General features: G+C 36.8%; 1 protein-coding gene across 1 annotated transcript in view; it reads right to left on the reverse strand.

Moving 5' to 3' along the window:
* LOC115857573 (EGF-like and EMI domain-containing protein 1) overlaps positions 1-23,289 on the reverse strand; it is a 155,474-nt gene that overhangs the window by 130,634 nt on the left and 1,551 nt on the right. The gene's annotated exons all lie outside the window — the stretch shown is intronic.

Raw genomic sequence — 23,289 nt, forward strand, 5'->3', positions numbered from 1 at the left:
GATGAGTGATTTTTTTTATATTACATGCAACTTTTCTAGTTGTTCTCAGCACGAGAATAGGTTTGCTACCATGTAGACCATTTTAGCCAGTAAAAGAATGCCTATTCACACTTTTCTTGATCTTCCTTACTTTTCCTTACATTACATTAGTCCAAAGACAACTCCATTAACCGAGGTGTTACATGCTTGTTTATTTTTCTTAAAACTTGACTCAGCCAATAAACCAGGAATTCATGAAATGATTAACAAAGAATACAAGACTCTATAAATAGGTCCTGAGCTTTGTGTTGCAAAATATCATACAGAGAAAGATCAGTGAAGGCTGACTTCCTAAGGAATATTTGGGTACAAGTTCACATATTATTCTCTAAGCTTAGTTTGCTGAAAAAAAAGGAGATATGTTAGAATAGGTCAGATATCAAGAGTCCTGTGATTCCACTTTTAAGAATTCATCCAAAAAGGTATTCCAATGGAATTCAACTGTGTTAGACACCTTTCTGTACTTAATATCATGCAAGCCTCACAATGAACTGATGAAATCATAAAAATTATGCTTATTCAAAAAAGCTATGGCCATTAAAAAGAAAACTGAAAGTCATATATATGTTAAGTAAAACATTTATTACAACTGAAATGTTCATCAATACGGAAATAACTAAATAAATTAAATGTATCACTTCAATGCAGTCATTACAAGTTGTAATTGTGATGGCTATAAAGCAACATGGAGAACTGTTATGTTGAAATGGATAACAAATTGTTTCTGTGTTTTAGATGCAACTATAAAAGCCATATATTCTTATGGAGAAAGCTTGGAAAGATTAAAAAATTAAATAATTTGACATAACAATAGTAGAGTCATGTCTTTTAAAGTTTTAGTTTTGGTTGTAATATTACTTGTGCCATCATTACTTAAAAAAATTGGTCTGTGATGTCTGACGGGCAATAAAAAAGAATAAAACAATGGATTATACAATTTTTGGAGACTGTTCAAAGGGAAATAATTTGTTTTCTAGGAGGGATGGATGTTTACTCTTATTAAATTCTTATGGAAATCTGTTTGAACATTAAGGATTATTGGATAAAACAATGATGAATCTTCAACAGAGGTTTTTCCAAAAATGCCAACATTTTTTACATCAATTTTTGACTAATATTGACGTGTACCAAGAGGTAAGGCCTAATGGAATAGCGTAAGATGGCTAAATTAGTTCAACTGAAAGCTGAAACAGTGTGGCCCAAATTGCCTCTGCCTGGTTTTACCTGAAATAAATCTAGAATTTTAAAAAGGAAAGTAATGCTGGTTTGCATAGTCCTGAACAGGGCTTTGGAAAATAGTTTATACTTTTGGACCACACCCATACTTTCTATGTGTTTTCCAGTTTACCACAGTCTTTCCCACAACATAGCCCTTCTCACTGAGTGGTCTCACTCATTTCTGTATTTGACTGGCTCTGAAAGCATATGACCTTACGCTTCCTGGTCTGAAAGACTTGGCTTCAAATCCTTAGATTCACAGGTGTCTCTCAGGGAAGGCCTGGGTAGGGATGGAGAGGAGGAAGGAGCACCCTAGCATAATTCCTCTAATTCAATAAGTGAAAAATTGCTTTTATTAATTTTATATTGGGTAGCTCTCAACTTAAAATCTGTTTGAACAAAGTGGTTGTTTTTGCTACTAAAAATATTTGAATCCTTTCCCTAGACTATTACATCTGATTACAGGAGAGTTGAAGACAAGGTCTTTTACTCCTAAAGAATGTGAATAAATATATCTCTGGGAGGTAATATGAGAGAAAACTGTCAATAAAGAGACCCAGTTTTGTTTCTGAAATATTAAAATAATAAATATCATGTGTAAGGATCCCTTTCCACATATGTCTATTTACTTTAAACCGTAACAATCATGAACAATATTAACAAGTGTCAAACTGAATTTGGCTCTTCAGAAAACTCACAGTCAAATAGATAAGATGGGGCTAATGTAGCAGGAGTTTAAGAAATAAAAGACAATTAAAGGTTTTGTTGGTCAAAATGATTAGTATATAAAAATAACATTAAAAGGACTTAAAATCTCTTCTGCTCAGTAAGAATTTTAGTATCACAAAAAACTGTTAAAGATATTTTACAAACGTGTTTCATGTTTTGGGAAGTAGATTAACACCAGTAGTGAAAAACATAAATGAAAGAAGCTGATAGATTGCTCCACATAAACTTTAAAATCTACCATTCCAAGAGACCAAAATTAAAAGACAAATAAGAAATGAAGAAAACAACATTGACACATACAAGGCAAAAAGGAAATCAAAAAAAAAGGGCAGAAATCATTAATACATAAAAGGTTAATATAAACCAATAGGAAAAGGTGAACTCTCCCTAACAGAAATATGATCTAATGAAATGTGATAAATTAAGAAAAATCAGATACACAAATGTCCAATAAATGTCAAATGTTTTTGAACCTGACAATCAAAGAAATTAAAATAAAAATAAAGTTATACTATTGCTTCTTTATCAGATTTACAAAGATTAAAATCAATACTAACGTGTAAGGGTGTGACGAAAGCAATGTACCATGCTTTGCTAGTAAGAGCACAAGCTGAGACATAGTTTCTGAGATTCAAGTGTCTACAAAAATCAGGATATGCATATACTTTTCCACCCAACAATTCTACTTTCAAAGAAAAAGAATATATCATAAGGAGATAATCACAAGTATCTATAATGATTTATGTATTTTTTAATACCAGAGGATAAAAATAGAAACTAAATATCAAACTGTAGTAAGTAAATTATAATACATATGAATCAAGGACCACTATATGATAATTAACAATCACAGGCCAGGAGAATATTTATATACCTCTGCAAATATGACACACTAAGGGTGTGTATACTTACATATACATATATAATGATCACCCCATATATCTACTTAACCTGTTAATACATGTTTTTTTTTTAAATGCAAGTATATACTCAAATATGCTAAAAGTCCTTATCTTTTTTTTTTTTTTTTTTTTTGCGGTACGCGGGCCTCTCACTGTTGTGGCCTCTCCCATTGCGGAGCACAGGCTCCGGATGCACAGGCTCAGCGGCCATGGCTCACGGGCCCAGCCGCTCCGCGGCATGTGGGATCCTCCCGGACCGGGGAACGAACCCGTGTCCCCTGCATCGGCAGGCGGACTCTCAACCACTGCGCCACCAGGAAAGCCCTCTTATCTTTGAATGATTTATTACAGTTGGCTTTGTTTTGTTGCTCTGCACTTGCCTGTTTCCTAAACTTCTCTGTAATGAGCATACTTTCAGGAAAAGAGCACAATAAATGTAAAAAATATATATTTTAAGTTAAGGCTAAAAGGTTCCTACCACCTTCCCTTTCTTTTTTTTATATACTCTTGCCATGGTGCACAATTATATGACTTCTAGTGTATTCACTTGAATTTTAGAATACTTGGCATGCTTTTATAAAAAGATGAATGATCTTTAAGATTTTGCTTGTTAAGTTGCTTTGTAAAGAGCTTAAAGCTGCTCAGTGATATTGAATGTTGGCATGCTCTTCAGTCCGTTTCCTGTGGCCAAGGCTGTATCATTCAATGAGTTGGATGCTCCATACTTGAGAAAGCAGCAATGCATGTGAATGCTTCTGATCTCTGGAGGAATCTTCATATTCAAATGATAAGGATAGCATTCTAGAATACTCTCTGTGGAAGGTATGCAAGAGACCACTATTCTCCTGAAAACTAGACCCATGCTTATGCAATGAAGGTTTGATGAAAGGAGAGGATGGCACACTGTCTATACCAAGAACTTCCTGCCAGGGCTAAAGTAGAAACCCTTTAAGGACAACTAAATGTAACAAGCAGGTGAGTTTCCTGGGCAAGGCAACAATTTCAGATGCAATGGCTCTTATTATCGAGTTTAAGTCTTGGTCTGCCAGGGCACAAATGAGCAGAAGAGTAAACTTCTTGATAAAATATTTGATGCTAACTTCACAGTTCTTAATTTTGTTATCTGTATAGTAAGGGGAAAAAAGTAATTATTTTATAAGACTATTGTGAGGATCAAATTATATAATACATTTAATATAACACAGTTTCTAGCTTAAAGTAAGCTCTTACTGTTATTATTAACTAAACATTATCTATTATTATTTATTTATACTTGAGAATTCAAGCCTGGTTCGTATAAAGCACTCAATTGCTCTCTGGTTTAATTTGTATTGAACATGAATTCCATCTTATATGGATGGAATTATAAATTTATAGTAACATATGCCATATTGCTTGCTATACACACAGAAAGCTCAAAAACAATTTTGCTTTTCCTCTTATAACACTATTTTTATACAACCCTGTTGTATTTATGTACAATCTGAGATTTTTTTAAAAAATTGGCTGAATAATCCAACCAAAAGATAGACTTCATTGCTAGTGCTTGTTCACTGGTCTGCTACATATTGACATTAATAAATAAAAAAATATAAGCATGCATTTCCAATTGTATTTTTTTTCTACTTTAAAAAGTAAATAAGAAAGCATGGTGCACATCTGGTGACCTCAAGTACACAGAAAAGTATATATGAAAATATAATGTTATTTTTAGCAACTGAAAATCAGTGTTCAGATGTAAAAACTTTGAAAGTCATTGGCTTTGAAGATGGTTCTGAAAGCCAAGTCAATATTTAGGATTTAAAATTGCAGTTTTATAAAATACTCACTGCATGATAGATTTCAGGCTGTTTCATGTGCCCAATGTCATTCAAGGTTGCAAATAAATTTGGCCTTTCAAAAGCAAGATGAATGACAAAAATTCTCTGACATATAGCAAGTCTTCCAGGTTAGGCATGACAAAAGTTCAATGACATCATTAAGGCTATCAATCCATCTGTAATGACATACTGCAGTCTCTTCAAGAATTAAATATGATGTTTGCAAGGGCAGTGTTGCATTTCTAGTTGTAGGACAAAACAATATAACAGAACTGCAAATGCATAAAAGATCTGTTAAATTAGCTACAAAAATAAGCTATTAATTTCTATCTTGAAACAAATTTGTGAATTTGGGCTCTGTATATCTGATCATTTTCCTAAAACATGCTTCACTTCTAAAGTCACATGATCCATTTAGTTTGTGGTTATTGGGTTTTAGTGATTGCTTATACTGCTTTCAGAAACTTAGCAAATACAGAACAGAGTTGGCCACAGGGCAGAGTAAAGAAGCAAAATCAGAAGTGTTTCAATTTTTACTCACAACTTTCTCTAAACCAAATATATTTGGCCCAATTTAGCATGCACATTTTTGTTTTTAAAGGATTGTGTGTTTGTTTTGTGAAAATTACCCCCAAAGTGCATACACATTTTACGTATCATAGTCATTTTCAAATCAATAGACTTGCTGGAGTGATGACCTAAGCTCCTTATTGCAATTAGCTTTTCCAGCAAATCAGTTGATTTCTCTTTAGGTCCCAAGCTTAATACAATTCTCTACAGGTTAAGATATGGCAGTAATCAACATCTCTGGAAAATTCATACATGCCTAAAATATAATTGGGAAACGTATTTAAACAATGTTCTGGGTCTTTACGATCTCATTTGGGATTATAGAATTATAAATGAAGTATGTTAACCATATATGTATTCTGAAGAATTTTTATAATGCCAATAGCATACACTTGCATGTATGGTTTTAATTCTAGAATTTTCCTTAAAATAGTGCATCTGTGGTTCCACATCAAGACTTCAGCACCTTGTTCTACTCTCAGTCACTAAAGAACAAACTGAGACCCTCAAAACAAAAATCTTAACCTTTATGAGTCTCCTGAGGCCCAACCGAGTTCCTTCTTCTACTATTCATTATTGGTGGTAGAGAGAAAGAAAGGAGGAATGTGGAAATGTGTTAGATTACCAGAGAAGAGGAGAGGAGATCCATTCTTACGATCCAGTGACCTCATTCCTTACACTGCCACTGTACAGGAAGGAAGAAACAATCACAGCTATAACGCAATATAATACTGAACTTCAGCCTCTGAGGACCAAAGTTTGCATCTGAGTTCTAATCCTTACGTGAGAAACTGTGCAATTCACTTCACACTTGTGAGCTGCGTTTTATTCATTTGAAAAAGAATATGATGACAATTCAAAAAATGTTGAGAAGTATAACTATTATAACACCTATAAAAATGCTTTGCAAATTTTGAAACCCAACATAAATGCACTCTCACATACTACATACAAATGCTTATTTTTCTTTCATATTTCCACTAAAAGACTTCTTAAAAACATTAATCATAGGGCTTCCCTGGTGGCGCAGTGGTTGAGAGTCTGCAACCCCGATGCAGGGGACACGGGTTCGTGCCCCGGTCCGGGAAGATCCCACATGCCGCGGAGCGCCTGGACCCGTGAGCCATGGCCGCTGAGCCTGCGTGTCCAGAGCCTGGGCTCCACAACGGGAGAGACCACAACAGTGAGAGGCCCGCGTACCGAAAAAAAAAAATATATATATAAATCATAATTTCATCTAACAAGAGGAATTGTGGAAAAAACTTTTTTTTATTGAAGTATAATTGATTTACAATATTGGGTTGGTGTCAGGTGTACAATGTAGTGATTCTTTTTTTTGCAAATTATATTTCATTATAGATTATTATAAGATATTGGGTATAATTCCCTGTGCTATACAGTAAATCCTTGTTGCTTATCTGGTTTATGCATAGTAGTTTGTATCTGTTAATCCCATACTCCTAATTTGTCCCACCCCGCCCCTTTCCCCTTTGGTAACCATAAGTTTGTTTTCTATGTCTGTGAGTCTATTTCTGTTTTGTATATAAATTCATTTGTATTACTTTTTTAGATTCCATATATAAGTGATATCATATAGTATTTGTCTTTCTCTGCCTGACTTATTTCACTAAGCATAATATTCTCTAGGTCCATCCATGTTGCTGCAAATGGCCAATTAGATTCTGATAGGAAAAACTTACATTCAACAATGGCTACTTTAAATAAATGAAACCAGAGGCATTGAAAAAAAAACACATTGTATTACAGCACATTCAGTCAATGCAGCTTACATTTCTAGAGATATATTTATTTTTTAAGAATTTTTCAAAAGGTGACAATAATATTAAAACTAATGTTATGCTGACTTTAAGCTCACTAAATTTGCAATAAATCAGCAACATTAAATAACAATTCTAAAATCATTACCTTCTTACTATAGTTCTTACCTTAATAATTAGATGTGTTTGAAATATTTGGGGATATTTATAAAGCAATTTTTAACTGAAATTTTCAACTGAAACTAATAATCACATACTAACTATAGTGATATGGTGAAGACTATGATGTTTGGACTGAATTTGAATATCAGATCCTTTGCTTACTTGGGGAATTCACTTATTCTCTCTATTCTTCAGTCTCCTCATCTGTACAATGAGGGTAATATTAATAGCAATAGTACCTGCCCCACTGGTTTACTGTGAAAATTAAATGAATTATTACTTGTAAAATGAATGGAACCATTTAGTCACACAGTAAGGGTAACCTATTATTATTATTATCATTACTTCTCATATGTTAGTTACAAATAAAATTTGTTCTCTTTTTTTTCTTTTTTCCAATTCATAGTAATGTAACCTTCCAAGTGCAATTGCCTTTCATTCAAATTCTCTATGCAACTTATATATAACTCTTACCAAGTAGCTGCAAAAAAATACCTCCACTGTGTGATATGCTGGAAGGCTGCAAGTTCGTAGAAAACACAGTCTTACTGAATTGTTAGCTCTTGTCCATGAAGTCAAAAAGTCATGACAAGTCTATAACACAGCTAACAAAGATTAGATGAGGAACTAAAACCGATTTGCTCTTTTGGTCTATATTTCCCTTAAGCTATCAGCAACTCAAATTAGTCATAGTTAATAATTATAATTACCAATTATATATTGCTTCACATAATTAACATTTGTATATTTGCATCATGTTCTCATATTCTGGGTTGCATTTAAACTTCACAAACCAGAGAAGTAGAGTAGGCCTTATTATTAACGACAGTACAATACAACTTTCTAAATTAAGGTAGCCATGGTTGAGAAACTTCTATCCCAGAAGAGTATTAAGAAATCACATGAGCCTCTGTCACCTAAAGTAAAATGAGACATTCTCAATCTATCTTTTAGCTGGATTCTCAAGTCTTCTTTCATTCATGCATCATTACAGGACAATGGGAGGAACAGATGTCACATTAGTGCTAATAGTGTTTGTTTTACCCATAACGTTGATCTATCTTCTAACGTGTCAAGAAGACAAATTTTAAAAGTAGCTATTCATTTATTTATGAAGTACAGGTCTCCCTATGACCTAGAAAATTTCCCAGTCCAAGGTATGACAAGTGCTGATAATTTCTGCATTGCACACTCAGCTATTGATTTATATTTTAGGTATAAGGCAACTAATGGTCTAAGAGTTATAATTATTCTTTTTCCTAATAATTTTATTGAGATATCTTTGGCATATACAAATTGTGTATATTTAATGTATACAATTGGATGTTTTGATGTATGTATACATTGTGTAAAGATCACCACAGTCAAGGTAAATAACTTATCCATAACTTCTATATAATTGCCATTGCGTGTGTGTGTGTGTGTGTGTGTGTGTGTGTGTCTGTGAAGAAGAGGTAATATATAAGGAACTCATACAACTCCATGGGAAAAAAAAATATATATATATATATCAATTTAAAAATGGGCAAAGGAGCTAAATAGACATTTCTCAAAAGAAGACAGAAATAACCAACAGGTATTGAAAAGGTACCCAACATCAATAATCATCAGGGAAATGCAAACAAAATCCACAATGACATGTCACCTCACACTTACTAGAATAGCAAATATCAAAAACAAAACAAGTAACAAATGTTGGTGAAGATGTGGAGAAAAGGCCACGCTTGAGCACTACTGGGAGGGATGTAAATTGGTGCAGCCATTATGGAAAACAGTACTGAGGTTCCTCAAAACATTAAAAAATAGAACTATCAGGGCTTCCCTGGTGGCGCAGTGGTTGAGAGTCCACCTGCCGATGCAGGGGACACGGGTTCGTGCCCCGGTCCGGGAAGATCCCACATGCCGCGGAGCGGCTGGGCCCGTGAGCCATGGCCGCTGAGCCTGCGTGTCCGGAGCCTGTGCTCCGGGAGAGGCCACAGCAGTGAGAGGCCTGCGTACTGCAAAAAAAAAAAAAAAAAAAAAAAAGAACTATCAGAGGATCCAGCAATCCTACTTCTGGGTGTATATCTGAAGGAAATGAAATCTGAATCTTGAGATATCTGCACTTCTAAGTTCATTGCAGCATTATTCACAATAGCCAAGACAGGAAAGCCACCTAAATGTTCATCAATGGTCTAACAGATAAAGAAAATATGGCATATATACACAATGGAATACTATTCAGCCTTATAAAAATGAGGGAATCCTATCATTTGCAACACATGGATGAACCTGGAAGACATGCTAAATGAAATAAGCCAGGCACAAAAAGACAAACACCGCGTAATCTCACTTTTACGTGGAATCTAAAATAATGAAACCCATGGAAGCAGAGTAGAGTGGTGGTTGCCAGGGGAAGGGGGGGAGTGGGAAATGAGGCAATATTGGTCAAAGAGTACAAAGTTTCAGTTATATGAGATGAATGGTTTTTGGAGATCTAATGTATGGCATGGTGATGATAGTTAACAATACTGTGTTGTATAGTCATTCCCTCACTTAGTAAGTATTTACTGGATGTCTTCTTTAGGCTGGGCCTGGAGGATCAAACCCAATATTTTTTTAAAAGATAAGCCTCATTCCCATACTAAGTAAGCTTACTGGATAGTGTGGGAGATGCAATTCAACAAGTTGCCGTAAATAAACTAAATGCAGGATTGAAATGTAAGCTCACTAAAATCCAAGCTTTCTGGCTCTAAAGCAGTTTCCGTCTTTTCTACTCCAAGCTGCCTATTCAGAAATCATTGCCTCACACACACACACAAAATTCACTGTTTCCCCCTCTATCTAAACTGCCATATCGTTTTAATATAGCTAGAAATCATTACTCAGATGTGCAACATATATCTACCCAATCGCTGGACAGCCCGCTTTTACAGTTATGACAGTTGATATGTTTATGATCCCATTAAACGTTCTCTTATTCATCCCTCATTTAATTTTCAATCATAAAAGAAAAAGTTCACTAGCAAAAAACATTTTCTGTTCTCTCAGAATATTGATTTGAAGGAGAGGTTTTTGCAACACGTTTACATAACATGAAGGTTTTATTTAAACCTGAAGGAATGTGCATAAATCTTCTCAAACTTTACTTTCTGGCTAAGGAGTAAGAGTGGCTCTGGAGTCACAGTGGGTCCAGATTCTGGCTCTAATACTTATTCGCTGTCTGACTGTTACCAACAGTGTTACTGTGTAACAAAAACTGCCAAAATTTTGTAGCTTAAAAACAGCAATTATTTTGTTGTCTCGGTTTCAGTGGGTCACAAATTTGGGACAGGTTTGGCGAGGCAGTTCTGGCTCCACTCATGCAGCTATAGTCAGATAGTGGCTGGAACTAGAAGGGCAGAGGGGGAACTGGAGCTTCTGGGACTAGCCAGGCCCACGTCTCTCTCTCTCTCCTTGTAATCTCAAGATTCCCCAGGTGGCCTATCATTCGGGCTACTTTGGACTTCCTCAAAGCACGATGGCCTCGGACAACTGGACTGGCAGCCTGGCAGCTCAGGGCTCCATCACAAGTGTTCCAGTGATCAAGGTGGATATTGTATCTTCTTTCCTGACCTAGCCTTGGAAGTCACTTAGTGTCACTTCTGCCACAATTCTACTGGTTTCATCAGAGTCCCAAACCCATCCAGATTCATGCAGAGGAATTAGACTGCCTCTCTTCATGTGGGAATGGCAAAGTTCGACAAGAACATGTGGAAAAGGAGACATTGCTGCAGCAGATTTTATTTTCCAAAGATGAGCTTGGTAAAGTTAACTAACTTTTCTGTGCCTCAGTTTCCTTATCTGTAAAATAGGTATAATATATGGCACTTCATAGCATTCTTGAGGTTTAAAGGAGTTAATTCAGTTTAAGTGTTTAGAACAGTACCTAGCACAGAAAATGTCATTTCATAAATTTTATTTTTAATTTAAAATTGAAATTGTATTATTATTAATAACTTCATGTCTCAGCACAAGTATCACCTCTTCTGTGGAGCCTTTCTACTATTCACACTGATTTTTCATTCTCTCTTCAAGCTTCAAAGTTACCTCTTTTCTAATCTACTTTTTCAGATTGTATTGTAATTCTGTGCTCATGGGCTGAGATCCTCTAGTGTACTGTGAACTTCGCAAGAGCAGGAAACACAATGGTTGCTCAGAAACACAGGGTTGTTTATCAGGGAATGACTCAGTCCAAATTACAGGCTCAAACAGCCGCAATGAAAATGTAGATTAAAAAGGATGGCGAAAACAAGGTAGGATAACACAAAATAAAGAAGGTGGGATATACATGGGTAATGAATGTCTGACTTCCACTTAGGTTTACCCTTCTATCAAAGCTTCAAAGATTACAATTGCCTTAATAAGGGGCTGCAGGAGATGGGGGATTTCCAGATGAGAAAACAGAGCAGTGAGCTGAAAGCTTTGGCCTCAAATTAACATCTAGAAAGTAGATTAAATTTGTTGTAATAGACTAGCTAAAATTTAACTAGCTTTCTTATCACTGTAATTTCACATTTAAAGTGTCCATAATTAAAAGCATTTGATGAAAGAAAACTGCATTTGAGAATGAACATAAGCTTTGAAGCTGTAAGTGATATAAATCTGCAGCATTCTATTACTTTTAGAAGAGAAATCAACATTAATGTCAAACTAATACAACAAAAATGTCTGTCCTTGGGAATCACATAGAAATCTACAAGATCTTGAGCAATGAGGAAGACTCCCAGCTCCTTTACCAACAAGAATGTACTTGTAAATCATAGAATAGTCATGCAAAATCATGCAGGACTTGGTCTCCTGCACAAATAGTAATCATTTAAATTCAATAAAATAAGAAACTCATAGTACATTAAAATTTCAAAAAGCCATTTGTGAATAATACAGCCCTAGAATTTTCATTTGTTTTTTTTCCTCCAGAAATGTTCAAAAATGAATCTTGCGGTTGAACCCTAGGAATGTCAGACCTCAGAAACAACAGACGAAGAAAGTCTAATTAGCTGTGATGAACGTTGATTATAGAGCACGGATATAACAATGATTACAAAAGAAAAAAAAGAGGTGATACATCAGGCCCGCATATCAAGTGTGGTTGTGTAATTGCAGAAATTTAATCACAGCAGGCAAATGTGATGCATTTGTATCTGTACCATTTTGTGGATTCATGGGCAGAACTGTCCTCGGAAAATACAAAAGGAATAAAAGCATTCCTATTTTATATGCTGTATCTTTAAACCATTTAATACATGGAGGTCTTTTTCTTCTTGTTCTTTTTCTACCTCCTCCCCAGTCCCCAGCGAAAACCTATTTCTTTTTCAGCTAATACTCAGTACCATCACCTTATGTGGGTGTTCTTTTCAGAATGTCCCTAGCTCATTAGGGTTTATAGAGGATATACATATGCTCATAGGGAAAAATAGGCTCTGTTTTATCTGATATATTTGAATTTAAAGATATGGCACCTCATTTGAGTTTCTAAAGAAAACAGAATATAGCAGCTCTGCCTGAAGACGAAGCCAGGAACAGAACTAGCACTCTCAGGTTATGTGACATCAGCCACAGCTTTGCTGGCTCATGAATAAATCCCCAAACATAAGAAGTCACTTGGTCAGCTGAACTCCCACAGAAGATTCAGTAACCTGTTAGGAGGTCACAGGGTTTATCTGGAACAAGAGTCTGCCTTGCAGCTTGCTGTCTTTTGATTTCCTGATTAAGTGATGGATGAGAAGAAGTCACCCAGGCAGCACAGAACCAAAAAGAAAAACCTCACAGAAGCCTTAGCTGGTCCACATTATTCCCAGCAAGAGATTCCTGCTTTGCACTGATTACTCGTAAAGCCTTTTCCCCAAGCGAACCCTTTTTTTTCTTTTTCTTTCTTTCTTTTTTTTTTTTGGCTAATGTTGTTCTATAATTAGGTGTTTCTGCTGGAATTAGGCGCAAACATGAAAAAGCTATTCTTGCAATACATTTGTAAAAGGTATCTGAGTTATCACTGGTGAAGTGGGATTAAACTATATAATTTATCATTATGACAGTGTATCTGTGTTTGCCCTGGATATTCCATTTAAGTATAATAAAATAGAGAAGTAGCACGAATCATTAGAAGGTTACACAGACACATACACACACATATCTTATACATTCGTATTTTGTGTAGTTTCTTTAACATCTATATATTATCACTTTTCTGAACTCAATCTGATACTATGCAAATTTATTCACCTATGTGATAATCTTGCTTAAGATATTCAGGAGTCCATTATCCTGCAAATTTAACTGTGGAAAAGTTTCTCTTTGATGACAGAGCTGAACCAAGGCAGAATAGAACCTACTCCCAACAGCCTCATGGGATAACCTGGCTGGGGAGTGGGGCACTTGAAACTAAATGAGCCAAGTCAATAACTCAGAGATCACTGGATGGGCAAAAGGTAAAGAGAGATTGGGGTGAGAAGAAAGTTATCCAGAAGATGATGCCGAGGAAAGCTGGTGGTTCTAGAAGACACTGGTCAGCTCAGGGGCCCAAAGAAAACTGGTTCACCAAAGACAACCAGATTATCAAGTATTATTCACAGGGGAGTAAACAATAAAGGTCCAGAAATAGCATTAAGAATGAATGAACTCTTTGTATATCAACTTCTTAAAATCACAGGTACCAGGATGGGCCCCAGAAAAAGGGCCTAATGGAACTAAAACCTCTGTGAATAATTTAACTGTCACAGCAAATGCGTATTTTGTTGGCTGATAAATTAACACAGGGACAAACAAGCTTCATACTTTAAGAGCTGACATAAATCGCTGTGCAGTAACATGGCAACTGAAATGTGTAAGAGTCTTCTCTAATAATCTGCAATTACCCACTTTACTGGTATCCTCTGGATATTTGACTATGAGGATGAAAATGAAAGCCTTCAGATTTCTCATAATGTCTTTCAGCATTCTTGAGCTATAGGAATATGGCATAGCTGAAAGAGAAATGGCATAAAACTTTCTAGGCCACCTTTAGAACCAACCCAATAAATGTGAAGAACAGCCTTTCAATAACTTGAGAGGTTTTCTTGAACCACAGTTTCAGCGCCTTGACAGTCTGAGAGGGCTGAAGAGGACTGCTTGATGGGAAGGAACTCCCAGGCAGGCTGAACAAGAGGTCACCAGGAAGATGGATTGGGCAGAGTTCCTGTACTCTACTTAGAAGACAAGCAAGGGCAAAAATAACACCATGGCCATTGCCAAGGTAAGAGAAAGTGAGTCTCTGTTTTCTGAAAGAATCTGCTATTTAAAGAGTGAAGAAGTGAATGCTTGGATTGGGAAGCAAGGTCAAGCTAATAAAAGCCGTAAGTAGAAACTGTCACTCTGCTTAAAAAATAGCACCTAGATTTCAAGCCAAATTAAGGCTTTGGCCTTAATTCTAGTGTTACCACTGCCAAGCCTGAACTGTAAAGGAAGAAAGAAAAAATATCAGATTCCCCATGGCTCTCATCTAGCTAGCTTTAGTTCTCTTCCACATTTCCAGCATAATATGGTTTTAAGAATAAATGGTATTCAAAGCACTGTTTGCATAAGGATTCACACCTTTGTTATCGTAATCCTGGCAGGCTGTTATGATCCAGATATTCCAAGAGGGAAAATGAAACTCAGTGAAGTTATGTGCCCACGGTCACCTAGCTGAAGAGAAGTTAGGATAAAAACTCAGTAGGTCTTCAGACGCTGAGTGTAATGACATTTTAAATGCACCCAGATTTTTGTGCTTTGTAAGTATATATCCTTTCAGTGTTATCCCAACTGTTTGTTGTGTTTTTTATCTTTATCAACATCTGTCTGATTTCTCTGACGCTGTGGTCCTTGGTTAATTGCCCCCCACTCAGTCTGAGGCACCAAACGCAACATCCTTCTCTGATCCTGTTACTTCAGGCCAAGGTTACAGCGAACTGTTAAGAGATTTGTCTCGTTTGTTTGCCCAAAAGTACAGGGCAGAGGCAAGACAATAGGGACCACAACAATGAAAACAAATTCTCAAAATGAGGAAGAGAAAATGTTAAACTGCCACAGCAACAGGACTGCAGAAAAGTCAGGGTGGCGGAGTGGGGGGATAAGAGGTTAGAGCCTAGTGCTGAAGACCAGAAAAAAATCTGGAATGCTCAAATTTGAAAGAAAACAATGAATTTCAGAGAAAGGAAGAAACGCATGCATATAATAAGAATTAATTTCCATTTACCGTACTCATACGTCCCTAAAGGAGCACCAAAGAGAAGCAGCAATTTGGCAAATGTATCTTTTGTGTTTAAGCATCAACTTTGATTTGTGATAGATACTTATCTTTCAAATATTACATTTTCCATAACTAGAAACGATCAGGAAAATAAACTCTCTAAGCTGTTTATGACCTAAATTCTATTTTGACTTTTAAAATAGAGTAGAATTTCAATGACTAAAAATCTGAGATAAAAGGAAAAAATAGACACTTTGCTTAGTTCATTTTCTATAAGGACCAGAGTCTCTCAAAAGCAGAATCAACTAGAATTTGGCACATCATAGATCCAAATTTAAATTATTTTTATAAAAAGGAACAAACGACCTAGACTAAACACTTAAATACACACACACAGGCACACACACCAATAGCATAGCAGATTCAAGGATGGGAGAAGAGACTTGCTTTTCTGAAGCTTGGGAAGTGAGAAGTACCTCTCACCTTTCCCCTGCAGCCTCATCTCCCAAATGACAGAGCTGTTATTGATTATGATCCACTGTCTGGTGCCCGAAAGCTAAAATCCAAGTAATTACTGCTGGTGGTTGAGGAGTTCTGTTTGGGTGAAGGGAGGGAGCTAGACTGAGATCATTATCCAGCAACTTACAATTCTTTCAACTGCTGGTCAACCTGTACGTCTTTGAAACTAAGCATCTAAAACAGTTTAATTGCAGAGAAACTCTTGGTATAAAAATCAGCTCCTGGTAGGCAGGTAAATTAGTTCACTTTCTCAGACACACTCTTAGTATCCTTCCATTCAATCTCCTCCACCTGCCTCTTCCTGATTCTATGAATTCCCTTCCTGCTGGCGACAGTGATAGCCATAAAACTTGACTCATGAAAATATTAATGAAATTTCTATTTTCCCTTCACCCTTTCAGTTTGTTGATACAACAAAGAACTGGCTCTCTCCTGCCTTTAGAAAGAGAAACCAAGGGATTTCCCAGTTGGCCTTTTATGGGCCCTCCTGAAACATCTGCCACGTGGGAACGTTGACTCATTCACAAAATTTATCATCAGGAAATCGAAACATTTGCTGAATCCCCCAACGTAAGATATGCCTAAACATATAATCGTGAACTCCCCAGGCTTGGGGACTACTTGGTTGAGGAATTGATCTTTTAGGATCCCTACTCTGGAATTCCTCCCCAAAGTCACCAATTTCATTATTGACACACACTCCTGTTCACTGTGCATTATTCTTGTATTGTAACAAATTGCTCATGGTTTTAGAAAATTAGAAATAATATCGCTTCTTCCTCTGGCTACTTTTTCATTTTTTTTCCACTTCCTCCTTCAGCCCTCATTCTCTATATGCATTAGATGTCTTTACATCTCCAGAAACTTCCTCATCAAATTCTCTTTAAGCTGACTGCTGTTTCCATAATTTTCTAAGAAAAGTACATTCTTAAGTCACCACGAGCCTTCTTATTGTGAGCCCAATGGCCTTTTCTCCACTGTAATTTGCCTTGAGCCATACCAAGTAAAAAAGGAAGTTTCTGAGTTGATGCCAGGTTCTCCCTGTGATACAAATACTGTCTCTTTGTCTCTATCTTTTCAATCTGTCATTTCCATTTTATTCTTGGTTTCCAGACTAATTGCCCTTAAAAGGCATTTGCATATTCTCATTCTCTTGCTCTGATACTATCAATAACTCACCCTCTATTACTGCATCAGACCTAAACCCCTTTGTTGCCTCACATGGTCCTCCATCAGTTTGTGGACAGAAGTTATTTGTTGAGAGCCAAATTTAAGCAAGATTAACCTGGCACCTTGTATGCTGCAGCCATTCCCTGTGAAGAATGAGAATATATAGGATGCAAGAAGGGAAGTAATATTCCTTATTTGATTTCTGTTGTATTTATATTTAATCTCAAATTTCAGGTTATAATATATTAGAACTTTAGTCCTTATAAAAGAAAATAAATTGCTTGAAGGGAAAAAAAGTCTTGTGATAGCTGAAGGGTTCACAATCTCATTCTGATAAAAATTATTTATTATAGTTTTCCTCAATCACCTTATTTTTAGAAATGCATTGATGGCTATGTGGGATCAGATGCAAAGCTCCAAACTACTCACACATAAGTCTACAGTTATCACATATAACATAGGGAAATCGTTATCATTATGAACTCAATTTATTTGTTAATACTTCATTAGTTTCATGTTAATATTTCTTTCTTGAAGTCTAACCCACAGAGAATTTCATTACCACTACCATGCAGGTGTCAAATCCTTTTCTAAGACAAAACAAAGGAAAATCTTTTATAAAAGTGGATCTTTAGTTTTACAAACAAAAGAAACTGTGAAAAAGAAGATTAAATCTTCATCATTTTAGCTCACAAAGAAAATGCATAGGGAAATAGCATTGCTCACCATTTAAACTGTCTAATTAGTCTTGGGAGTTTTTTAAGTCTGTCCAGGGTAAAGGAATTCTACATCCAGTTATAATAATGCTAAATGCCTAAATAATAGATTTAAGTAAATCCTTCATTGAAAGAAATAAATCACTTATGTGCCGAGGAAGCACTATTAAGATACCATCTGAAAGATCTATTCGAGCCCTGAAGTGAAATACATACATTTTTAAAAGGATAAACATAGGGGAAAGGTCTGTCATGCTCTACAATGAATATATCCACCCAAATGTTCAAGAGCTCCCTGATTTATTCTCAAGTAACAACCTTGACTCTTTAAACATTGTTTATGATGGTCAAATGAGAACATACACAGTTTCAATACAAGATATCTGCTAGTAGACTTTCTTTTGAGAGTCAAACATTCTTAAAGCATCATTTACTTTCACAAACAGCGTATGCTCACCATGTGGCACCATTCTTGTTAACACTAAAGTAGCAATTTGAGCTGAACAGCTTGGGAGCTCTGTTTATAATAATAATAGTATGTGATGTCAAGTCCTCAGAGTCTCAGATGTCAAAGGTGATCATGAACATAAATGCAAATTCCCAAAATCTGCTCTGCTGGGAAAATGATTCTTAGCAAGCCCAAAGAATTCAGCAGAAATACAAATGCTTGGTCTCCAGCTTCTTATAAGCCCAGGAATTGTCTTTCCAACTTCACTGCATCACCTTCATCTGGTTCTAATGTACACACATGTCTAGTGAATTAGTCCCCCTTGGAGGAAAATTCTGTTGTCTCAAGAGCTTGAGATTTTCAATGAAGTGTCAATGATTTTATACAAATTGTTGAAAGTTTTATATTACAACTGTTCTCTTCCTTTCATATGGGCCGACTGTTTACTTTTTGAGCACCTTCAAACCTTCTAGCATTTCAGAATAATGTTTAAAACATGGCATTATTAAGAAACTTTAGGATTGCAGCTGTGAAAACAGACCTATGTCATTATAATCAGTGAGAAAGTCCCTTAAGTGATATTTCAGAATATAAAAGGAGCCAGTGCAGAGAACTGGCAGAGTAACAGCTAAGGAGAGAAAAGGGGGAAAGAAAGAGGAGAAAAAAATCCATCAAGCAAAGAGAGGGGGTGTTTCTATTCTTGACAGCCCATTTTAAAAAATATAACTAATTCAGTATTTGAGTAGAAGACTTCTTTTATGAAGGAGGAGGTACAGTTACCTACTGCATTGGCTTGCATAATCATTGGATATATTACATCTATTAAAAGACTTACTCCTTTCCACTCTAGATGGTTATTTACCTATCTGTTTTTCTTGTAGACTGTGAGCTCTTCAAGTACCATAGCTATATTGTATGTATCCTACAAGCTAGGACCTACTACATTGCAGATATTCAAAATTTGAGGTTAAATAAATGGTAGAGACTAGAAATAGTATAGCAAACACATTTTTGGTCAGACTAAGATACAGAAATAGGAAAATATTGGGGGAAGTAAAAATTATTCCATATTAGCATTGCATTAATGAAAAGAAATGCCCCAAATACATTAACATGCTATAGTAAGATGGCCACAAAGAATAAGCAAATTATTCAACACTCATCTGGGGAGTCCTCACCTCTTAGTACAGGCAGTAGTCCCACAGTGAGTGTTTTTCCTCCTGGCACTGAACTCCTAACTTTGCAGGAACAGAGATGGAAGACTAGAGTATATTACTCGTGTGATACGGTTTTGTAGCATGGTGTCCTGATAAGTGAAGATGAAACACTCAGAGGTCCTCCTGAAAGAATAATTCAGATAAATCCAAACTAGATAAGAGGGAAGAAATTCCAAAAAGGGGCTCCAGTGGACTGATGGATTGGGGAAAGTGGTATCCTGTTTCAGTTTGGCCCTAGGCACTGCCTCTCAAGTCTCTTACACTGTCTTTTGTTGTAGAATTTGCCAGTCCTCTTAGTGTCTGTAAGGATTCTTCATCTCTCTACTCAAGGTCTATAAACAATATCTGCAACTCTTAACATTCTTCCATCCTAAAACAAAATGCCCTCCCTTTAGTCTGTTTCCATTAAAACACTGTCATTTTCTTTCCTATCCTCTTAATGCAAACTCCTTTATCTCTACTTCCACACCAACCTGTGGCTCCTCTATCCACTGGACTCTAGCTTCCAGTTCCATCCCTCTACAGAAGCGGCTCTCACTAAGACTGCCAGTGACTTCCCAATTGCCAAATCTATGGATGCCGTTAGCCCTCATTGTACTGAAGGTTTTGATATTGTTGATCCCTCCTTCAATCACTATTCAAAAGAGCTGACAATAATAGGCTAGTTATGAGGACTACTTTTTTTTCTTTTTTTCCTGTGGTAAGTGGACCTCTCACTGTTGTAGCCTCTCCCGTTGCGGAGCACAGGCTCCGGACGCGCAGGCTCAGCGGCCATGGATCACGGACCCAGCCGCTCCGCGGCATGTGGGATCTTCCCAGACCGGGGCACAAACCCGTGTCCCCTGCAGTTGCAGGTGGACTCTCAACCACTGCGCCACCAGGGAAGCCCGAGGACTACTTTTTGCACATAGTATGGGCTCTTTAAAAATGTTTGCTAATGTTATTATATTAATATTTTTCTCAGTTGCCTTTATGAGTCCTCCTTCTGTGTCTCCTTTAAAATGAAGGTGTCCCTTACTCAGTGCCCTGATCACCCACACACTGCTGCTGAGTAATCTTACCAGTCTTTTGTTTTCAACAACTATCGTGTTATGACTCTCACATCTAGATCTCCAGCCCAGTCCTCTACTAAATCTTTATATGTATACATCTAACCTTCTGAGGGAGATCTCCATCTCAACTGGCAATATGTCCTTGAGGGGTAAAATCACCCCCAGTTGAAAATCGGTGGTTAACTTCGATATGGTTATTTGCGTCTTTCCTCGGGTGAGAGCCAGCCCAATGTCTCATGCATCTCTGGGTCCCTCAGACACAGCACAAGGCCTCAGACACACTGAAGCCACGAATCCAACTCTACAATTCTCAGTTTAGAAGATCTTACTTTAATGGGAGATCCTATTTATATCCCTACCCCACAGAAGTCCCTGTATAGAATGTTACATTTAGTCCTAATTTCTTCTGAAAGAAAGCATCTGGAATATTTCAATAATGAGAAAAATACATGCTAAGTGGATGGTGACAAAAACTTTGAGATAAGAGCATACTGTTAAATTTAGAAATCAGATGAAACTTTACTTCAGAAAAGGTTTGAATAATAATATACTCTATTAAAAGAATGATTTGCTGGTTATTTTTAAAATAACCCAAGGAAACAGGAACTTCTAAAAATTTCACAGCAGCCTAAGATTTGAAAAACAATAAAGTACTGGGGCTGCTACATCTGAAGCCATCACAGCTATGGCTCCATGTCAATTTATACTGGTAAATGTGCCACAGAAACAAATTTGTCATGGGAATTTTCACAGCAATAAATATCACAGTCTGGTGGCAGTAGCTGGAGTTATGGATCACACCCTCACAAGTCTTAGGCCTAGTTTGGGGAATGTGACATGTGTAATGCACATTAGCTGAGACCTTCAAATTTTCTGATGCTTCAAAAACCACACCACGTTGGCTGAACTGAAGAATATATTTGCTGCCACACAATAATTTGTCGCCTCAAGTCACACCCCAGCTGATTGTGAGAGACAAATTAGCTGATATCAGATCTTTAAGCCAATGTGATACAGTGGGAATGGAGATCAATATTAAAATAATTTTGATCCACAAATCATAATGTTCTCCATTGCTTAAAGGCAGGAAACTACTTAAATGGAATATGATTTACTAAGAATATCATCAATTAAAAGAAAAGTATTAGAACCTCTATGTTCCAAAAAGTCTTATATTATTGGCCTCTAACTTAAAAGTGTTATCATTGTGGCTATTATCTGACATCTTTCTTATGCTTCTTTCTCTTCTCTTCCCTCATCCTTCACCAACCATCTCCCCCTTGAAAAAAGAATCTGACCACCTTGCCTCTTCTTTCTTTCAGGAACTTTTTTCTTCTTCCTTTGAATTCTTAATTTAATAAATATCTATATTCTAGACAGCAGGTCACATATCTCAAGGGAGTCCTAAAACAGGCAATAATACCCTTGCTTTTAAAAAATTAATAATCTATCATTAGAAAACACAGGTACAAAATGATCATAAAACCAGGTAGAATCTGAAAGTACTATAAAAGGGAAAAACTAAGTGCCATGGAGATTTCAAAATAAAGAGATATTACATTTGATAGGAGGATACCAGGATTCTTACAGAGGGAGGAATTTTAGATGAGGTGATATATTACAAGTAGAAATTGGGTTGGGATAGGTTCAGAAAAACACCAAGCCAACCATTTTTTAACTTATGTGAAAGCATAAAACATAGTGCTTGACTCATGGTAGGCATTCAACAAACATTTATTTTCTTCCCTCCTATAGGGGTGTCATTGGCTGAATTGTGTTCCTCCCAAATTCATGTGTTGAAGTCTTAACCCACAATGCCTCAGAATGTGACTGTGTTTGGAGATAGGGTATTTAAAGAGGTAATTAAGGTAAGATGAGTTCATATAGATGGGTCCTAATTCAATATGACAGGTGCCCTTATAAGAAGAGATTAGGACACAGACACACAGAGGGGAAAGACCATGTGAAGACACAGGGAGAAGATGGCCATTTACAAGCCAGGAGAGAGGCCCTCATAAGAAACCAGCTCTGCCGACAGCTTGATCTTGGACTTCTACCCTTCAGAACTGTGAGGAATTAAATTTCTGTTATTTAAGCCATCCAATCTTTGTTGCTCTGTTACGGCAGCCTTAGAAAACTAATACAAGGTGTCAGTGAATATAGGACTAAGATGATACCTCGGATCTCTATCGTTAAGGAGATGAAGTTTGAGGACCTGATTTTTTTTTTTTTTTTTTTTTTGTGGTAGCGGGCCTCTCACTGCTGCGGCCCCTCCTGTTGCGGAGCACAGGCTCCGGACGCGCAGGCTCAGCGGCCACGGCTCATGGGCCCAGCCGCTCTGCGGCATGTGGGATCTTCCCGGACCGGGGCACGAACCCGTGTCCCCTGCATCGGCAGGCGGACTCTCAACCACTGCGCCACCAGGGAAGCCCGAGGACCTGATTTTTTTAGCCAACAGAAAGTCAGACAAGTTTTGTGAGCTGAGACGGTCCCAAAGACCTGAGGTTAGATGAAAAGGTTTGGCTTTTTTTGTGTTTGGTGTGTGAGAGTGGGGGAGACAAATTAGGAAGATCAGTTTGGAGAGTGTTGGGTCATTGGATCAGCTCAAGTACAAAATAATTGGGACTTGAACTGGCTCACTGAAAGTGGGAATGGGAAGTGAAGTAAAGTGTATTTAACTCAGCAACTGATTTTCTAAAGGAGAGCCAAGGAATGAGAAAGCTCA

The sequence above is a fragment of the Globicephala melas genome, chromosome 4, assembly GCF_963455315.2.
Source record: "Globicephala melas chromosome 4, mGloMel1.2, whole genome shotgun sequence".
Taxonomy (NCBI): Eukaryota; Metazoa; Chordata; class Mammalia; order Artiodactyla; family Delphinidae; genus Globicephala; species Globicephala melas.